The sequence below is a fragment of the Bison bison genome, unplaced genomic scaffold (genome assembly GCF_000754665.1).
Source record: "Bison bison bison isolate TAMUID 2011002044 unplaced genomic scaffold, Bison_UMD1.0 scf7180017864098, whole genome shotgun sequence".
Lineage (NCBI taxonomy): Eukaryota > Metazoa > Chordata > Mammalia > Artiodactyla > Bovidae > Bison > Bison bison.
Window position 1 is genome coordinate 6,269,963 of NW_011494670.1, and position 6,633 is coordinate 6,276,595.

Consider the following 6,633-nt stretch of genomic DNA (forward strand, 5'->3'; position numbering starts at 1 on the left):
ATGCAGAGTACATCATGAGAAACGCTGGACTGGAAGAAACACAAGCTGGAATCAAGATTGCCGGGAGAAATATCAATAACCTCAGATATGCAGATGACACCACCCTTATGGCAGAAAGTGAAGAGGAACTCAAAAGCCTCTTGATGAAAGTGAAAGAGAAGAGTGAAAAAGTTGGCTTAAAGCTCAACATTCAGAAAACTAAGATCATGGCATCCAGTCCCATCACTTCATGGGAAATAGATGGGGAAACAGTGGAAACAGTGGCTGACTTTATTTGTCTGGGCTCCAAAGTCACTGCAGATGGTGATTGCAGCCATGAAATTAAAAGATGCTTACTCCTTGGAAGGAAAGTTATGACCAACCTAGGCAGCATATTAAAAATCAGAGACATTATTTGCCAACAAAGGTCCGTCTAGTCAAGGCTATGGTTTTTCCAGTGGTCATGTATGGATGTGAGAGTTGGACTGTGAAGAAAGCTGAGCGCCAAAGAACTGATGCTTTTGAACAGTGGTGTTGGAGAAGACTCTTGAGAGTCCCTTGGACTTCAAGGAGATCCAACCAGTCCATCCTAAAAGAGATCAGTTCTGGGTGTTCATTGGAAAGACTGATGTTGAAGCTGAAAGTTCAATACTTTGGCCACCTGATATGAACAGCTGATTCATTTGAAAAGACCCTCATGCTGGGAAAGATTCAGGGCAGGAGGAGAAGGGGACAACAGAAGATGAGATGGTTGGATGGCATCAATGACTCAGTGGACATGGGTTTGGGTGGACTCTAGTAGTTGGTTATGGACAGGGAGGCCTGGCATGTTGTGATGGGGTTGCAAAGAGTTGGACATGACCGAGCAACTCAGATGACTGATTTTGAATGTATTGGACCCTACACAGGTTGCACCAATTCAGAGACCCAATTTCAAACAAGTTTAATCACCTAGAATTAGCCATAGACTAGAAAATGGTGCTAACTTAATAGAAATATATCTGTGAGTATGGAAAGAACCATTGGGCAGAAATAAAGTAAGTGAGTATAGAAAGAAACATGGATTCCTTTGGGCTTAATTTTAAAGGTTATTTTTATATTACATAAAATACACAAGTAAGTTGTCAATATATAAATATTTAGAGTAGAAAATGAAAGTTGACATTTTGGACTAAATATAGCAGATTTTTTTGTTAAGTATAGCACACACATTTTAACATATGCTTCTTCGTAAAACCCCAGTAGAAAGACAATAAGATGATTTTTTTAAAAGTTGTAAATCCACAATGGCAAGAAAATCATAGAGGAGGTGTCAACATTATAGATGGATGAAAACTGAAATCAGCAGAACAAAGGAAGTTGAAATGTAGACTGGGTAGCAAGGCACTTTGGGCCACATGGAGACATGAGGTACCTTTGAACCTGGGAGTATGAGTAGGACTGAAAAGCAGGGTTATTATTAGAAATACTGTTTAAGAAATCAACGCCCAGATTTCCTCCTCCAGTCCACACTGTCACGTACTCATTGCTCCCTTCCCTTGAATGAAGGCAGGTGGATTTTCTGGAGATGTAAAGTCAAAGAAACTCTGAGTTTAAGACATTTCAGAGTCATGGAAGGAAGGTGTGACTGTGTGGGAGGAGAATCAGAGGACTCTTGATTTATTTTAAGTCTTGTAGAATTTTTTAACAACATAAATAACTTTAAAAAAATAATTAAAGGGATGTTTTGTCTCTCCTCATTGTAGGACTCGATGATTAAGAGATTCTCTCAGGCCCTCACATGGAATCAAATTTATTTTGGGTCCATATGAATATTACAGTGAATTTGTATTTTAGTATTACTTTAGTATTCTGGAGAGAAGGGAAGAATTTTTATGATAAAAGGAGATACAAAAGAAAATATGTTTTCTTTTGACCATTTTATAATACTATATTTTTTTTCAACAAAATATCAAAGTAATCAGAACTCAATTTTTCACAAACATTGTTCTGATTCTAGGTGTCTTAAATCTTAGAATAAAACCAGGTATTTAAAATTTTTCATCCTATCTCAGATTCAGTCTCCTGCAAATAATTCAATGACAGCCTCAGTTTTCTGAAATATAAGTAAGATTTGCATCTTGTTCAGGTGGACACACACAACTTTGACTGAGTGCCAGCAGTGAGCTGAGCAGAGAGCAGAGCCTTGCCTGTACGTGGTGGCATCATATCCCAAGTCCTGATGGGTAGTGGTTTCTTATCACCAAAGCATTCCTTACTCCCAAGATGAACTTGATATGTTGAATGTATGACTGAAGAGAATCTGATTTTTTCTTAATCCAGAGTTTTTCCTTCCAGATAAGTATTGTTCTTTTCAAAGTATTCACCTTAGAGAATTAGATAATACTAGCACATCATGTCATTTTAGAATTCTTCCTTTGAATTTCTTTCTCTTGGATGCTGAAGAATGATTTTTATCCCTATTTTAAGAATAAAACAAAAGTGTCTGAAATTAAATGCAGTGAATAAGTTAGATAAGGAAGTAAGTTCCCTTTGGGGAAATAAAGTTGAGGTGAGACAGTATTGAAATTCCCCTGAGTTTAGTGTTTGACTTCTGAACAGTTCTCACAGCTAAAAGTTGTTTCTCTAGGTGACTATTTCTAAAGAGTTTATACATTGAATATATAAGTCATATAGTTCTTGACTCAACATCCAACAGTTTCCATTTTACTGGTCAGATGTATTTTGATTTAATGCTTTTTTTCTTTCTTTATATGTGTAGCTGAATTCATGGGTGAAGTGAAAGTTGCTAGGTCATGTCCGACTCTTTGCAACCCCATGGACTATACAGTCCATGGCATTCTCCAGGCCAGAATACTGGAGTGGGTAGCTATTCCCTTCTCCAGGGGGTCTTCCCAACCCACGGATCCAACCCAGGTCCCCCACATTGCAGGCAGATTCTTTACCAGCATTCATAGGAGTTTTGTTTATATTAATTTGTTAATTCCTGTGAGGTCATTATTTTGTAGACTTAGTGCAGTATCATAATCAACCAGTAAACTATCTTTTGTAAGTAAATTTAATACTAGAGATAATGTTCAGGTATTCAGGGACTGGTATAGTTTGCACAGAACATAAAGCAAAACATGTCTTCTGACTGTGTGGACAAGCACACAGTTAAAGTTCTGAGGATTATAGCAATGATGAAGGTGGGTAGAGAGGTGTAGGAAGGCAGGTTAGGTGATGAAGAAGTCATAAGATCAAGGGATCAGTTCCTTTTTGTCAAATTCCATAATTTTACAGTAAATGGAGGTCCAGGTAGGTGATTTTCCTAATACAAATGGAAGAACAGGCTTTCAGTTCCAGAATTCAGAGTTTTATTTCTTTATGGTCTTTTTCCTTCTCCAAGCTTCAGGAATCTTTGAATTATGTAGTTTGTTCTCAATGCTTTCTTACCTAAAATCGCATCTCTCTTCTTTTTTCTCTTTTTTTCCTAAGTTTCTGTACTGAAAATTTCCCCTCACATGTCTTTCCTCTCAAGTTGGAAGTTCTTTTATATAAAAAGGAGAAGGTTCTGAAAGCCTTTGGCGTAAGCTGGCATAAACCTACTATGGGGTGAGGTGAAAAAGCTAAGAGGAATTTGCTTTCAAACCTTGACAGGAGAAACCACCATCAGTTTGATTTCTAGCCTTCATTTCTTCTGGAGAAGTCTTCACAGCCCCTTGGTGGAATAGAACTGTGGTGAAAATATCGGAGGTTACTGCTCAGATCCTTTCTCCTCTTTTACCAGGAGCATTCATTATGCTACTTGGATCATGGTTCTTTATTGTCTAATCAGAGTCATGGATGGAGAAGACAGCTGGTGGAAATTGAGAAAATTTAAATTTATATTCTCCGCCTTCATTGGGACCAGAAGAGGATAAAAGGTTTAGAAGCAAGGAGAAGGCAGCAAGAGAGGAGATGAAGTAGTGAGACTAAGACATTTTGGAGGAATTTTGAGGTTGAATAAGAAGAATTTTACCAGCCCCTTCCTGTAGTGGATGTCCAGAGAGAGACAGATATGGGGAGAGATTTTAAGAAGGTTCTTTTGTGAGTCGTTCAATAATAGAGTTCTTCCTTTTTTGCTTCTAAAAGAGACTTCCCTGTAGGCATACTGGTTTTCAAGTCTTGGAGGAGTTGGGATTCTTTTTTAATAGTTCTACACTTTAAATTTTAGGTCTGTGATATGTTTTAAGTTTATTTTTGTGAAATGCAAATTTTAGGTCTGTGATATATTTTAAGTTTATTTTCGTGAAATGTGCAAGGTCTGCATCTAGATTTGTTTATTTATTTTTTGCATGTGACTGTATTGTTTCAGTGCCATTTGTTTGAAGATTATCCTTTCTTCATGGAATTGCCTGTGCTCCTTTCTCAAAGATCAGCTGGCTGTATTTGTGTGTGTCTATTCCTGGGCTCTCTGTTCTTGGACATTGACTTGTCGGTCTTTTCACTAATACCATACTGTCTTTATTACTGTAGCTTTATAATAAGTAAGTCTTGTGCAGTGCAGCGTGTAGTTTCCTGACCAGGGATCAAACCCATGCCCCCTGCAGTGGCAGTGCAGAGTCTTAACTGGGTTAAGTTACATTTAAGGGAAGTCCCTGGATTGCTAAAATGATCCTCAAAGTTAGAGCAAGGAAAAAAAAATCAAAGTTTCATTTGGAAAATACAACTGTCCATTTTTGGTGTTCTCCCTCTTTCCCAGAATGCCTAGCCCAATTTTTCACAATCAGCATTAATAAGAAAAATGACTGTGTGTCAAACCAAAAGGATAAGATCATATATAAATTTATTTAATGCTTATAAACAGCTGAGAGGAAGAAATGGTGACCAATATGCTAAGTGCTTTTGCTGTTGTCTCTTTTGTTGAAATGCTATAAAGATTAATTATGGCAAATGAAACCTATTGACTCACTGGCTAGTTAAGAAGTCCAGTCCCTGGCCAAAGAGGTTAAATTTTCCAGTAGTACTTTCAGGACACTATCATTAGTTCTTCTATTCCTTTATCTGGCTATTTTATTTATGATATGAGTGAAGATGAGCCCTAAATCCCCTTATTATACAACCTTAATAAATATCTGGGCAGATTGGAGATATAGAAAGAACATTTTTCACTCTTCTTGGGGTCCCTTTTCCAACCATAACTCTACCTCGATGATCTCCTAGTTTGTAGTGTGACACTAATCTAGAGGACTGTTTATTTCATTGCAGCCTCATTTTTTCAGTCACAATGCAAACAGAAGTGGCAGGATATTAGAGACAAAATGGATTGTGCTAAAAAAATTACAGTTTAACTTCTCATTTATCAATGTAATTGAAAGTTACTAGCAGGGTGTGTGGTGCCTGTGTTTCTATCAGGGCGTGAGTAATCTATTTACACAGCATAATTCATCCTTCTGAGGTTCTAATGAGAACTGCTTAATTCAGGTTTTAATCAAACCTGACAAATCATCATTGAAGTTGGCAATAGGCTTCTTCACAGGTGCCATTTCCCTGCTAGTTTGACGTAGCTTAGATTCATCTCCCTCTCTGCATGTTCCTTTCAGGCTTCACTTATTATAACAACAAAAAAGGACTGGTTTTCCTTCAACATCAAAATGCCAAGTATTTCTGGTCCTTCTTTGGACTCTTCAGTGCTATGAGTAGAAAGCTATTTTTATTTACTATTATTTTTAATATTGGAAATAAGAAGAAAAAATGATTTCAATTAAAACCACATTTATTGTGTTTTACTAAATATATACATTCCTTGAGCAGGTCCATGTTCCAAATCTTGCTCTTCTCCAGTAATCTGAATGGCTTAATAAGATCCATCTGCTGATGACTGGTGGTGGAGGTTGCACCAGCTTGTATGCACTTAGGAACCCCAAAGCCTGAAAGCTGACATCTCATGTGATAAATAAAACCCATCTCTTTTTGGGGAGAAAGTACACAGCAGATGGGAGATTCATAGCACAAAAAGAAATAGTGGTTTAATGCATGGATTTTAATATCACAAAAATGAGTATGAGGGCCTATAATCTTTGCTGTTAACATGTGACGTGGAAAAGATGTTTAATCAGTCGGCTCCATGCCATAGAATAGGATTATGACCTCTGAAAAATGTGAAGTGTATTCTGCTCACTTAAGTTTTCCCCTAAACACAGCTTTAAAATTAATTACATGTATCCTTTCAGTTTCCAAATCCCTTTGCTGCTGCTGCTGCTAAGTCACTTCAGTCGTGTCTGACTCTGTGTGACCCCATAGAAGGCAGCCCACCAGGCTCCCCCGTCCCTGGGATTCTCAAGGCAAGAACACTGGAGTGGGTTGCCATTTCCTTCTCCATCCAAATCCTTTTAGTATGTATTAAATAATTTTGCTTCACAATAACCTTTTGAAGCAAGCAATACACATAAAAATATCCCATTTAACAGCTAAACCAACAACATTAGAGAGGGTAATTTCTTTGCCCAAGCCCATATAGTTGGAAAAGCAGAGACATTACTTTGCCAACAAAGGTCCGTCTAGTCAAGGCTATGGTTTTTCCAGTGGTCATGTATGGATGTGAGAGTTGGACTGTGAAGAAGGCTGAGTGCCGAAGAATTGATGCTTTTGAACTGTGGTGTTGGAGAAGACTCTTGAGAGTCCCTTGGACTG